Below are 15920 nucleotides of genomic sequence, written 5' to 3' on the forward strand. Positions count from 1 at the left end.
ACTAAATAATACCATACATTTTACCTGCTGTGCACTTCCGTTCCCTTAAATACATTTTTTTAACAACAGTCTAGAACAGTTTTGTGCATAGGAAAGAAACATTTGTGAACAGGGTCCAATGAGTTTTAATGATGATATGAAACTAATGGAACACATATTAATACATTCTGATAATGAACAGGGTTTGACATTAACCATGGCCCGGCGGCCCAGGGCCGGTAGAGATCATAGTTTGGCCAGTTATGAAGCACCACAGGCCCGACTGGGCCGGTTACATTTAACTAGTATAATATATATGGTAGCGATATAGGTTAACACAGGCCGGCGCATCTCACAGGGCGAGGCAATCCACACACAGGCGGAGGGAGAGCGAACCCGGGACCTCTCGCATTAAAGCATAGTGCCGATACCGCTGTACAAAAGAGCCGGCTCCCTTGCAAGGAGCGTATATCGGGCTTATGTGTGATTACGTCACCTACCAGCCCTGCTGCTGCCAACCCCCGTGCATGCTACAATATAGTGCACATGGCTTCCGTTTCATGAATCCAGGAAAATGGGAAAGTGTGCCAAAAAGCTGAAAACTAATTTACAAACCATTTTTTAAAAACATAACTACAAACTAATCCTAACTTTCCCACCACACGTCATATTTGTTGTACAGTCAGAATCTGAGACTGCATACCAAAGTGCCGTGTTGTTGGTACAGTACTCTTTCCAGTGACATGGCAAATCTTTTACAAATCGGGTTTTCTACAGCTAAGCAACCAATAAGCCAAAAGGAAAGCGCTGAAATCAGTAAATCATAAAGAAATTAATTATGGAAAAAAAAAATGAAGACGAACATTTACAGTGCAGGCTTCATCTGGCTCTATTATGACAGTGAAAAAAAAGTAATGTTCTGCCTTGTTTGGTGTCAGTTTCCCAGACTTGCAGATAAAACAAAAGCTTTATTTGTTGTGAATTCAACATTACGTTTACATCATATCCAGTCTCACAGTAAGATGTCCCAATCGACACTCAGATACGCGATCGAATTGTCTACCTTTTTGATTTGGATTCTGATGTGTTCAGATCAAAAATGCCATTCACAATCTTTCCAGGACTCGTTGGTATCACTCAGTAAGATTGGCGCTGACTTGGGAGAGGCTACACAAGCGACAACGCTCTGAGAAGGATTGTTATTATTTTGTATTATGAACATTGTTTATTATTAGGATTAGGGACGGAAATTTAAAATAATTTCCAATTTGAATACACAGGGTGCAACTTTTTTGTGTATTCCATTACCCAAACTCTGGTTCCTTTACGCTCCCAAGAGTGAAAGGCAAACGCATGTGTACAAGCAGACAGCATAGCGGTGTAAGCTGGTAAAGTTTAGCCAGGTTCACGAAGTCTTCAATGTCCAAGACAAGATTTCTTCATTCAATACCCTATTTCCTTAGGCACAATTTTTTCATTTTGTTTACTGAATTAAAATACAGCAACGTCACAGCGTGTACCTCTTCCAATTAAAGCAACAGTAGCATAATATTGCACAAACCACCAAATCATATTTTTTTTGCTGTAGTGTATTCAGAATAAAATAACACCTATCATACAGCAACGTAAATATTCTACATCTGTTTAATTCTAACAAATAATATTTATAAAATAATCTTAATAGTGTATTGTAACCTGGCCAAAACAATAGAAAATACATTCCAACATTACAATAGTTTAACATTACAAATTACACTAGCCATCAAGTACTGACATGAGATTCATCTAAGTCAAGTTACTTTGTTTATTCAATAACCTGTAAATAATTCAAAACAAGGACACCTGGTTGTACTTTTAATGGTCGGTGCAAATGTTGATGTTACGCCATCCATTCACAGAAAGTCAACAGTAGATGTTTACATTGAACTGCAGTCACAAGTTAAAAAAAAAAAAAAAAACTTCTTTCCAACACCAAGTATCTTGCCTTTTCTTATTTGTCACTGCGTTGTTATGCTTAACATTTAGTATGTCTTTATATTCATCATAACGTTAAATTACCTTTCTAATTTCAATGTTACTCAAGTTTGGATTACTTTTTTTAGCACTTGCTATATACATTATTTTATTTCAGTTCACACATTCAAAGTTTGCCAGTGCCATGTTCCCGGAAGCTGTTTCACAACTGGCTAGCAACAACTGTAGAAGCTGCTGTGTTCAGTCATTACAGCAGGGATCTGTTAACATTAGCTGAAAACAAGGCAATAAAATTGGCAACAGTTTCAAACAGAATACGATTACTGTAGAATTACTGTAGAATGTTGCTATTATAAGCATTGCATAATTAATTAGGGTCCTTACAACATGACATAACACTTAAGCGTCAGCATTAAAAAATAAATAAAAGAAAGACGTGTTTGCTTCTACTAGTAACTAATGTACAAGGCTTTTTCTGTGTACTCGAATATGTAATATACTATTAATATTTTTTTTAATCTTCGTGTATTCAACTACACTGACTCATCCCTAATTAGGATTATTATAATTCAGTTTTAGCGTTGCTGTGACCATATGGCAACAGCTCAGTTGCATGTTTGCTTGTGAAAAAAATGAGTGTCATTTGTACACATACATTTTCAAACCTTAATAGTATTTTCATTTTCTGACAAGCACACAAATGTGTGCATGTTAAATGGCTGAAGTAACATACAGTATATTGAAAGGCTTTGTTTAGCCACTTTCTTTTGGGACGTGGGCTCTCTTTGGTTACAATACACAGTTAGAAACATACTGAAAATAAAAAACCATCATGAAACAATATATAAATATATTGGGCCAGATAAAATTGCATCCAGGCCAGTAAAAACAGTAGCTCAGTGGCCCAAGGGGCCAGTAGTTAAAAATCTAAATGTAGAGCCCTGATGAAGTATATAATATTAAAGTACAAACAAAGACTTGCTGCAAAAATAGTAAAAGAACAAAGGAAGAAGCCACTAGGATGTTATAGAGACCTAACACTTCAGACAATTCCCATGATAATGAAACTAGTGTATGGAACTGTTTCTCCAGTATGCTAGGGAGCTGTCTTAATCAGAAAAAAATAGAAAATATTAAAGCCCCTTTCAACTCCTCTCTTCATGGTTTTCATTAGTACTGTCACCATACTGTCACTTCCTATCAGAGGAGTCTTTTTCTCCTGGAATGGTACTGCAAAGTGCTAGTAAGATGTTTATTAATAGCTTTTAGAACAACATGCTTGATTAAAGAAGTCTCATATCCATTTCAGTTTTAAATGTATTATTACTATCCCTGGTTTTCAGTCATAATGTAAAAATCACCACTAAAGAAAAAATACTACAAACACCTCTCTCTTACAATTATAAGCCAAGGTGTTTTAAGCCAGGCAGCATACCTATAATATTTATTCATATCACGTATTACTCGTTTCCTAAATCATTTGTCTCAAGTGCCCTGAGACCAACAATGCGCTTTGTGTTTAAAAGAGAATGAAAGTGCTAAATGGCTGCCATAACACACAGAGGTGCTCTAAGGGTTGTCTTTTAAGAAGGGTGCGCTGTAAAGAGCAAAACAAGTTGGTAATTAAAGAAATATGTTTTCCAAATCAGTATACCTTTATTAACAAAAGGATTACATATAATCCAACAGTAATCAATTGTCAAAATGCTTTGGGGTAATTTGATAAGGATTTTTGATAAACATGATTTTAATTATTTAAACAGTCGTGAATAATAATACTTTTATTCCCAATAATGTTTTCCTTTAAAGCTGATTATCTCGTCCCACTTATTAACATACAGTGGATAGACATCTGTGAAAAAGTATTACACAATTGCAATTACCCATAATAAACATATAAACTCTGCAACAGCAGTCACCATTGTTTTATACTATAAATAATACTTTCTCCACCGATTTATGACATGATGAAATATTTATGTGGTACTGTAGAAAAACAAGTCTCAACCAATCTAAGACAAAAAAATATGCCATAAATAAACATGATCTGTCTAGAACCTCAGACACTGAGTAACTATTAGGTCACATAGCTTCCAAGCTGGTGGAAACTCGTATTTGATTTGGCCTAACTGACTCATCATTTTACTAAGGTACAAAATATTAGAAACATCCACAATACTTAATAAGAGGACGGTATATACAATTTAGTCTTCAGATTCATCCCCAGGAAATTTCCACTGACAGCTTGGAACTGGCTGACAGCAAGTTCTTTCTAATCTTGCTTGCATGTGAAACCTAAGCTGTCATCAAGATTCAGAAGGTCCAGAAGTAATGAATGACCTTTAGCAGGAACCAACTGTGAAGATGACAAGAGATTTCTACACTACTCAAATCAAAATACAACACTTTTTCAACATAATATATTGCTGCAGAATACAGATGAGTACAATTGAATTTGTTTGGCAGCAGTTGGAAACTATGAACAAAGTTAAATGTTCTAGATTGATATCTGACATAAAGCATGTGTGTGCTTTTAGGTGTTGGCACCTTTGAAAATTAGTTCTCACAATGCATTTTAAATGTCTAACATGCTATAGCAGCTAATGAACTGAACAGTGGAGCGTCATTTTTAACTTATGAATGCAGGTTTAAATTCAACATACTAACACTCAACACTGATATTTCATGGGCCTATTTTTATTATCTTTATTATCTTTTCATGTTCGTCTCAGTACTTGCCCCCACCATACCTTACATTTTCATAAAACACTCCTGTTGCTGTGGGATACACCCCCCAGTTGAAAACATCTACCATAATTACAGATTCTATAGAGTGGCATAAAGCCTAATGCACTGGGGATGCTGTTAACGTCTGAGTTTAAAAAGTCACCAGGATAACTGGAAACTTGAAAATATACAAAGTGAATGTAAACAACAAGAATAATGTTTTGGTAAAGATAACTAACATTTTCTACCCATACCAAGTTGCTATTTCACCAGGCACATAACTGACATCAGCTGTCGGACAATTCACAGGACAATTCACCGTCAGTCTCCTGGAACTGAAAAACATTCTGCAGGATTCTTGGAAAAAACCTGAAAGACCCAAAATGATCCTACATCTATGTCATCTTTTGATTATCATGCAACTCATTCCCAGTGCCCACCAGATAGTGTATATCGAGTGCATGGTGTCTGTATGAGAGTATAAATAGACAGCTCCATTGTTCACTGAGGTTTACTGTTGTCAGTACAGGTGTCAGCAGTGAAACATATGGCATTTCTTACTGAAATGTTAATCCCTTGTGCTACATTACAGGAGCAATGCCAATCAAAAGAAAATCTGTGCTACTGAAATATATGAAGCCGTTTTTCTAATAATCTGCATGGAACAGACTGATAAAATGTTTTGGTAATATGCTTTTTTAATGTAATTGATAATTAATTGATGTCTCAAGGTGATTTACAAATAGTAGGAATCACCAACTCCACCTTGGAGAAAATTCAATGTGATTTTAAATTCAAAAGCAGTCCTAGTTTTGGAACCACAGGTAGAAGCATGTATTATGGCTAAACCAGAGTCCTCCAAGAATTAAAATAGTAAGAGAATACTGCTAAGAAATAAATAATAATAATAGAAATAATAATAATAATATACTGTAGGCTTTAAGTGTGAATCCATGCTGAATCTTAAAGTTAACTTCAATCACTACAAAATGCCAAAAAAAAAAAACGATCCGTGTATTTCATTTTGTATCTTACAGGGTTTACAATCAATTTTACGATAAGAGGAGGTTCATTATTTTGTTTCATGTGGCTTTCCCACCTGCTTACTAAAGTGCAGCATGCTGAATTTACAGATATCACCATTCATTTGTGTCCCAATGCATACACAGCAGAGCAACACAGCCGGATTGCATCATTGTCTTATTGGCTTTCAATATCAAAATCCTTTACATTCAATTGAATTGCTGTCATTTAAAAATAAAGACACTCCAAAGTATTTTTGTTATAAGAAAAAAGTCAGCTTGACAGAAGTCTACTGGTTATTATTTTGTAAGCTTTCATTTTCTTTTGTTTATTCTGTGCCTTTATAATGTGACATACACACAGGATGATTGATGACACTGAAACTGGTTCTGCTCTGTATCCATTTTAGTCCAGCAACTACAAGGCACAAACAGGCTGTTTATTATTAGAATTGGTTGCTTTCTCTAGAAGAGCTTTACTGCACCTATATATTTATTTAAATATTCATGATAATGCATAAGGCACGTTTGGGTTAAATATGCCATTGTATGAGTCTGATGTTTATAAATGCCAGGTTTTGTTACCCATACCAAACAGGGAACAGTATTCTCTAGTTGCAGTGCACTGGGTCTTAAAATTATAGATACTGTCAAATTTAAGCTATGCCAAAAGATACATGTTTTCCAAGCCTTCATGTAAAATGTTACCAAAATATATATTTTAGACATATCTATGAATAATGTATCCTTTTATAGAGGTGTTTTGTGATTGGCATATGTAATGGTAAATCCAAAATAATGGTGCACTGCTGAGTTCAGGCATATTGGTATGCATTAAAATGAAAGCCATCACAGCAGGTGCAAATTAAATGTAATGCTTTAGCTTTTGGTGGAAGATTCCCCACTGGCCTTCAATAAGAATAGAAAACGTCACTCTTCAAGTGCTACTGTATGTGTTAACTCTTTGTTGAGCTAACCAATAGCCCACATGTGTGGCCGAAAGACACCCTTATAACACAGTCCTAGTATTACACTTTGGATTATTAAATTATAGTCATAAATATGCAATTCTGGAAAATAAGATTGTTTGATTTACTTGATGTATTAAGGCTATTCGATATGTAGGCCTCACACATGCAGTTTTGAAAAAAACAAAACAAAAAAAAACACCATAACGAACATGTATTTAGTTTAAAAAATGAAATCTGGCACCATGCTATGTTTAAGACACACTAAGCTATATTAACTATATTAACATTATTACTGATTGTGGCAGGCTGGCTTGCAGTGGTGAGGTGTGGTGACGTCACGGACCAGGAAGTAACTGAACCAAAACAGTGGATGGGCGGGTGAAGCTGAATGCTACGGCACTCAGCGTGTTTAATAAATCAAATAAACAAAACAAAAGATTTAAACAATAACAAAACACTAAACAAAAAGGCACAAGGGCCAACCAAACCAAACAGACAAACAAGTAAGTGTCGTGCTGGCTAATCCAGCACGTTTTAGCAATTGTTATTTTCTGTCTCCTCTCTATCTCCATGTACCCCCTCTCTGTACTCCCAACCCCGCAGCACGGACAGCTGCAGGTTCTTATACTCTGGCCAAGGGGTTAACTGGCTGTTAATTATCTTATTACCCCTCAGCCACAGTCTGCACACGTTTGGTAAGTATGCGCGACTGTCAGCTAGTTAAATAATCAGTAGCTGATCAGCCACGCATCCTCACAGGGTTTTAAATTATAAATAATAACAAAAGACGCGTAACTGCGCCGCAAACAAAAATACAAATAATAATAAATAGGGGCGGGACACTCCGCCACACTGATATTGTGCTTTTTTTGTTTGTGTTAATTGAGGATGTGCAAATATTTCATATGTAGATTATAGGAGAATAAAAGTGAAAAGGGCAAATAATTTAGAGACCTAAAAGACATAAAGGACACCTAGCATTTCTCAGGGTAACTATGTGGAAGAAAAGAAAAAATGCTTAAAAAAACCTCACAATAAAAAGAAGCCACTTACACACTCTAAGGGCTGATGAACCACAGCATGATGACCTGTAAGACAGGAACTGCAATAAACAGTACTGTGAGTAATACAAGCAAACCACTTGACCACCTTGTGTGGAGCCAGGGTCTTGGTTTGAGTGAACAACTATAGGAATAGTTAAGGGGATTTGAAATCCCTGTGAAAGTGCAGTGAGGGTGTGTCAGTGCAGATGGTATATGTAGCAGGACCTCCCTTTTAGTGGGATCAGCTCTGAACTGACTGTGTGGCAATTTTCATAGCTGTGTTTTCCCACTTTGTTTAGCCTTTTTGTATTTGTTTTTGCTTACACTGTGTGTATTCGTACCTGTGTACTATACAATTCTTGTTATAGGTACATGGTTTTCACCAGCACAACGCCGCCCTGAGATGAGTAACCCTTTCTACATTTTGTAATAAACCTGAGCACCTGTGCAGCATTTGCAACAGCAACTCCTGTCCCTTTCCTATCTCTTGCAGTGGATTACCACTGCCCTAGTACAAGAGCAAAGTGTTGGTTGGGATAGAATAACTAACTTCCCCATCTCCTGGAAACAATGGTCAGCCTTTTTGACAACAACTAATACCGCTTGTCAAATCTGAGACAGGATGGTAGAGGAAAATCATAATGCATTAACACTAACGGCATTAAACTACCTAATTGTTTTTCAACAAAGATCTGGGTCAGAACACATTCTGTTTATGTAAGTGTTAGAAAACTCGTACTCATGTATCATTTATTTCCAGTATCAGGTCATGCTTTTATTTATATTGGCTGGAGCACATCGATTCTGTCAGGAAGCATCAACCAGTCCTGAATTTAATGGGCTGTGGGATTTGTGCAGTGCAGTTCCATGGCAATTAGTTCATGTGCTGTTCCAAACAAATACATCTCCTTCACAACACTGACGTATCAGTGGGCGATAGCTATTTAACTCATTTTATACTCATAATTAACTTTGAAATCTCTTCAGGGAGAAAACCAAGAATAAATCCCTGTGCCATAAATCACCTCCTAGAGATCTTGTCAACACTAGTGGTAGAAGCATTACGATTCTCACTGGGTTGAACCAAAGCTCTTAAATAACTGTGAATTTGTTAAAGACAGATTTTGAGAAACAGAAGAAAGAAACTTTATTTGTACAAATTAAAAACTGTACCCTAGAGCTGTTATGATTTCTGATACCCACTGATGTGATGTGGTAGCAATGTGTTTTTTTATTTTAAAACACCTACTTTGACATATTCATTTTAATGGTCCACTGCCTATTCTTCTGTCTCACCAAATGGGAATTCATTTCAGCGTGCACCATGATACATTATTAAAGGTCATGACTTATTGAGCTTCTTTGGGGCTTGGCTTGCTCTAGGCAATGTGGTTCTCTTCTATTTCTCATAAGCTCCATTATCACTGTTTTTTGATGTTAACTGACTGTACACACAGGTTTAATTATGTCTGCTCTGGAAATCCTCTTGTTCTATTTGGTCAGACAGGCACAGTATTAAGCCTGTTATGATGACCATGCACAGTTCCCATGGAACATTACAAGCATTGCGAAGCAGACAGTTGGGAAAAACAAAAGAAAATTATAATAATTATTCAGAATCTTTCAAGCATGATACCAGATATTTAGATGCTCATTTGTAAATATTTTAGCAAGTTTATTTTTTGTATTGTCTTTTGGAAAAATAGAGAGAAAATTGAATGTTTTTCAATGGATCTGCATCATCCAAACATCCAATTAACCAATTAGTCTGCTTTTCCTATATCATGATCATTGTGTTTAGCAGTTAATAATATATTGTAAGTGTATTGCTTGTTAATTTAAAGCATATGCTAAATCTCAGTACAACACACTTATCAATAGGTTCCAATCATATTCTGTGTTATTGCAGTTAATGTAAATTGTTACTAATTAAATGGATAAAGCTTTTCCCATCTCTGATTAGGAATTTAATATAAGTGTTTTGTTTTTTTTTATTTTGTAACAGGAGCAGCAAAATGCAGTATAATTACCAGGCGGCATACCCATTAAAATGTATATTCTACACAGTACAAAAAGCATTGCTAGTTTTATAATGGGGCAAATATTGCACTCACTTCAAAATCAGGCCCAAAATATTTGAAGAATAATGTCAAGGCTGTATTCTTTATTAAGCCTCTCTGATAAAAAATCTTCCCATGACTATGTCTAGACTGCTGTTGCCGGAGGCCATTTATCCAATGTTATAAAAGATAAAGAAAAAAAGATTACAAAGTGCTGCACCGATGGTTATCTTACTGTATCTTAATTCAGATTGTTAAAGTCAAACACAGTATGTCATTTTGCCATGGTGCTGTACAGATCAATTCTTTTTGTGTTTATTAATCAGATACTGATTGACACTGTACTGTACAGTTTTAGATAATGTTTAGAAAACCAAATGGGTCTTTTTCGCTAATATACATTTTATTTTGTTTTAAAATGCCTCCTGGAACTGCATATCTACCAGCCTATACTTATAAAAAGGTCTGAATAATGTTAACATTAAGACATATAAATGCAAATTGACCACAGGAAAATAAAATTGTAAGTTTACAACAATGGAATCACAGTGACTGGAACAGTGTGACATGAACACAAATATAGCCTTTAGAATGAACTCTGTGTTCAGCATCACGTCCTGTTATTAAAATCCATTAGTAGCAGGTAGCTATTTTAAATGTCTCTCCACTCACAATGAGTTGACTTCCAAAACAGACTGACTGAGACAAACAACTCACAACTAACAAGGTTATCTACGTTACAAAAACTCACACTTGATTGATTTTATCATAAGTGGTAAAGACAAAATAACCATGCTATTTTATCCTGTTTGTTGTGTAAATAATAAGCCTTTATAAATATACTTGTTAATTTAAAAAAAATGCTGCTGAATCTCAGTGCAACACATCCAGCAGTAGATTCAAGATTATAACATATTTGACAGGTCTGTAAAACACATTATATTTTTTGGCAAACGACTGTATTGCTGATGTTGGTATTTGAAGAATGTGTTATACAGCACACCATGGGGGCAGTTTACAAGCAAAAACTGAAAAGTGTGACAACAGATCTCTCCCGCTTTTTTGGTCATGACAGTTCTGCTTCCACGTTTACATGAGAGTTTATTTTAGAGAGAGAATTTAGCCGTCCAAATGCAAACGACCTCATTAATAATGAAATAATGGGAGGGTTTATTTAAATATCACCAAACGCGCTGAAAAGAGATGCTGCGCGATAAAGGATATCGTTCAAATAATGCACAGGGGTTTACATGAGGCTTTACGCGCTAGGCAGGATGAAGAGAAGGTTACCCCCCCATCTGTCTAGAATGCAAAGGGCTTGCAGTTAAAACGGTTGATGCTGCCAAGAAGAAGAACATAATAATAGTTATTACTATTATTGTTTAGAATTAGTTGTTCTAGAAATGGTAGAAGTAGCATATGTACAAAAACCGACAGCACTCACCAATTCCCATTACTGCTTTTCTTATGCTTCTTAGGCTACTGATGTCCTTTCACACACCCATATATATTAGTCTTAGCCAACTGCATAACTGCTAATGTGCTAAACAAAAGTATTATGCGTTCAATAATCACAAATATGCGTGAATGTGGAACAAATATATTAAAAACAACTCATGATGTGTTGGTTTCAAACACAGGTACTTTGTTGAAATATTAAAATGAATTATGCAGAAAATGTGGAAACTTACACAAACGCTGTTAATATAATAAATACATAATTTGTGTGTATTTGCTAATTAGTTATAAGGGTATATAAAATCATAGGCCTACTTACAACGTAGTTGCGACAAAAATGGATGGATGGAGAAGACGCAGACAAACACTGGCTAGATTAAGACTTATATGGGAAGAACTCCTTCAGTCCCATGCAATGGGTTTGCAGGAAAGGAATCGTGCATCTATTGCTTTCTTATCTAGAGGTTTCTTTCCAGCAGACACCCTTATCCACTTCGTCCCTATGTACAGACCTCTATTTGTGCATCGGCAGGAAAGACGAATGCGGGCGCATCATCGTCCCTCTGTTTGGTGGGAGGAGGTTGTGCTTCACGAGTCTTTCTCTGACGAACAATGGATTGAAATATTTCGGCTCATCCGACCTACGTTTGACCAACTGGTGGAACTTGTATATGTGGACATGGAGCCGTCACCAATACATGTCCGTACACCTGTGCCGCTGCAGAAGCGAGTGGGTATTGTTCTGTACAAACTTCTCGGTCCGCTGATTCAGCAGGACTGCGCACAGCAGAACGGGTGCCCACCTCAGCGGGAGTTGTGAATTGCTTCACAGCTTTTGTTATACATGTGAATCCTAAGAATAATATGTGACTGTAACAGGGCGAGGTGCCCTGTACATTGTTTTGTTTGTTTACTTTTAGATCGGGGTCCCCCTCCGCCCCTGTGTTATTTTGTATTATTATTATTATGATTTATTATTGTATATATGACGGGTAGCGCCGCGGGGCTGATGTATTTTGACGGCGTAGCCGTTTGTTTATTTTATTATTTACTAGCGTGGATGGGAAGCCCCATCCACATTGTAATTAAAAAACTCGTGCAGAAGGTGGCCATCTCCCGAATTAGTTAAGTGATTTTGTTGCTAATCGGGAGATGGTCACCTGTTATAAAAGCCTGCAGCTCTCGGTACTCAGGGTGGGGTGTTTTAGGAGTGGAGAGAGCGAGAGGAACGAGAGCGGAAAAAGAAACTAAACTTAGACATAGGAACAGTGAAGGCAACCTGCCCAGCCTGACCTGTGGTTTATTTAGTATTTGGTGTTCGAGATTTGTTTTATGTTTAAACCTTTTATTTTGCTCTGTGAGCACAGTTTGTTTTTGTTATTAATAAAAACGGCAGCCAGCCTTTACCTGCAGTACTTCCCTGGTGTCAGTATTTTTCCCTTCCTGCTTCTGCCTGACATCAGACCACTCAGTCAACCTGTCACACGTGGTGTTAGAAGTGGGATCACCAGCGCCTCCTGGACTCAGGCAGAAGTGGGGTACTGTAGTTTTCTCTTTTTTTTCGTTTATTAGTGTGTGTGGAGAAAGGAAGGAAGATGGGGAACAATGTACAGGGCACGTTGCCTGTTAGTGACAAACAAAACATATCGCATATATGCACACACTTAGCCCGACATGCATAAAATGGCTTGATATCCCCAACCATTTGTTTTTTCACAAATTATTATTAGGATTCATATGTAAAACAGAAGCTGTGAAACAATTCACAATTGGTCTCCTTTAAATTAAAGTTGTTTTGAGCACTCTAGCTTCTGTGGTTGGCGAGATACAGCCATTTTCATTCATGTCGGGTTAGCTTGAGTCGAATATCAAACGTCAAGCTAAATTTACCGCAGTAGCATATTTTAGTTTTAGAAAAGTAAATGATGGCTGGCGCAATTACCATATTGTATTGACGGGGCTGGTATTTCACAGGACGTCTGGGAGGATGAGGATTCCAGCAAATGGTCTGATGTCACTGCCATTGGCCGGTCACCCATTAACCGGTGCATTTTCTCCCAGAACCAAAACTGGGACCTCGAGTTTTGACCGCAGGACTGCAGGCGTTTTCTCTCCTGCAGGTACAGATATTTCAGTTTCTTGAATTTATCTCGTACCTGCAGGAGCGTTCTATTTATACCAAGTTCAGCCAGAGCACCGGTAATACTGGTGAAAATGGTGGCATTTCTTTGGCGAGGTCGATCCAGTTCATCCATAACCCCCAGGTCCGCAATAATTTGGAGGTGGAACGAGTTTCCTTATCCGTCCAGCGGACCTGGTGTTGCGTGCTGTCAGAAGGGGTGGAAGCTTGAAACAGCCTGAGTGATAAAAGCTACATTATTCATAGTATTATTATGATAATAATGCTGGTCATAACGATCTAGTAGTTCTCATGCATCGTTCATAATACACTGAAATTAATAAATAACAGTATAAATCAACATCTCTATAAGCAATTTATATATAATTTAGCCGCGACCCTCATCAGGAGAAGCGGATTGATAATAATGGATGGATATTTAACTGATTTGTATTAGTAAGACTGGGATAAGGAAAATCTTACTTACGCTACAGAGGAGGACCGAAAGACCGTATCCCAGAGATGAGCGTTCTTTTACGTAGGGGAAGTGGAGGAGGTATCGTGTTATTTCATGAAAGTCTATTGTTAAGTATTTTGCACGACTGCGGAGTGTGTTGCTATGGGACTAATTAGGCCAATTAGCGCGCACTTTACCGTGCTTTACCAAAGTGTAATGACACTTGAGTCACACACTTTTTTTTTTGCTGTGCACTTTTAGAACGAGCACAATCATGCGTCACTTGCGTGTGACACGTCATGAATGCACTATAGTAGCGCGATTAAAACTTGCATGTAAACACCGCCCATATGTCCATAACAGAGTGATTTGTGCTGAAACAGACTGAAATAAGTAGAGGAAATTGCCCATTAATGTACTTCACAACCCTTGCATGTCAGCCTGCCACTCTATTAAAGATTACAAAAACGAAGTAGCTAATTTGCATAAAACAGTCAGATTATGTTTTTATTTTTTTCAAAATAAATGGATTTTGTTACAGTATTATGACTATTTAAACCAAACTTAATCTTGTAGCAGTATCATTATTCCTTGTACTCATTTGTGTCACTTATATGCTTTGCCTAAAAATATTCTGTAAATGGAGAAACAGTGGAATCTTTGCATGAAACAGCTATTCTAAGAATATTTTGCTAACTGACATACTGTAGAATCTAATACATAAGGAAGCCTTCCATAATATATTTTTTATATAATATAGTACAAATTCAGTATTCATGTAATTTATATTGAAATGGAAGAACAAATGAGTTATGCCAACTACTAATGTTGCCACTAAACATTGTAATGCAACAATGTTGTACACAAAGCAAAATCTATAATAGACCAATTTTGTTTCAGAACACAGTGAAAAGAAAATGAATCCACTAATGTACTGTACTTCATGCTGGCTTTTTCCTGTTTACTGTTGACAGAGCTGACTATATAATGTAATTCAATTACAATAATTTAAAACTCAAGCATGCATGTTTACTTTAAAATAATGTTCTACTGCTGCTAATGCTTTGGAAATTGATTATGGCAGGAATAAAAAGAAACCAAACATGGGTTTAAATGGTGTCACATGACTGTATGACCTGGAGTTACTTAGCCTTCTTGAAGCCTATATTTGGCTGTATTCTTTTTGTAGCTACAAACATAACCCTTTTAGCTCTGACATGGTCTGTTTCTGATTACTCCACAGCCCCATGCATCATGAATGCTTTCCAGGATTCTTGTGCCTTTATCACATTATGTATTGTTTATCATTTCAAGTTGACTGGACAGATCTTTTGATAGCATCAACATTTCAAACCCAGATATCACGACAGCAGGAGGACATGGATAATGAAATAAATTACATATTTAGTGGCCAAAATATCTGGTATGTACAACAATGAAATATTTAGTTTGGTGAAATTGTCTTGTATGTTTATGAGTTGGTGCTTGTAATTTTAAATGTACCTCACATTGAACCTTAAATGTACATTGAAATAGTATAATAGAAGATTATTCAAAAAAATCTAATTACCTTGAAATGACATTAGAGCCTGATGTTCTTTAACAACCAGAAGGTGGTAAGGGTGAGCTAAAATAACCATTTGATCCAAGTATATACAGAAAATGGACAATGTCATAACAGAAGGGAAAAGAAAGCAGATTCCACTTACTGTATTAAGGAAGAAGGGATGGCTAAAGCATATTTAAAATCTCCTTCCCCTGACATGTGTGAAACAGTTATCATTTGTCAACAGGAAATAACCTGTACACACTAACATTTTTATGGCCCAAACAGAATATTAAATTATGCCAAATGCAAGTGAAATAGCACAGTAGGCAATGGCTATGCCTAGCACTAGCTAATTCAAATAGATTGAATTACCTGAGATTCAGTAACATTTCCAATGCATCACAAGCAACTTAGCTTGGACAATTTTAGGTTTAAGTCCAACAAGAATCTCAACAGTATCGCATATATCACATTAACTGAAATAAATGCAGCAGTTAATGTTTTTATGTGCAGACAAGGGGTTTGAGTTCAAACGCTGACATTTTCTAAAATAAAAAGATA

The sequence above is a fragment of the Acipenser ruthenus genome, chromosome 11 (assembly GCF_902713425.1).
Source record: "Acipenser ruthenus chromosome 11, fAciRut3.2 maternal haplotype, whole genome shotgun sequence".
NCBI lineage: Eukaryota > Metazoa > Chordata > Actinopteri > Acipenseriformes > Acipenseridae > Acipenser > Acipenser ruthenus.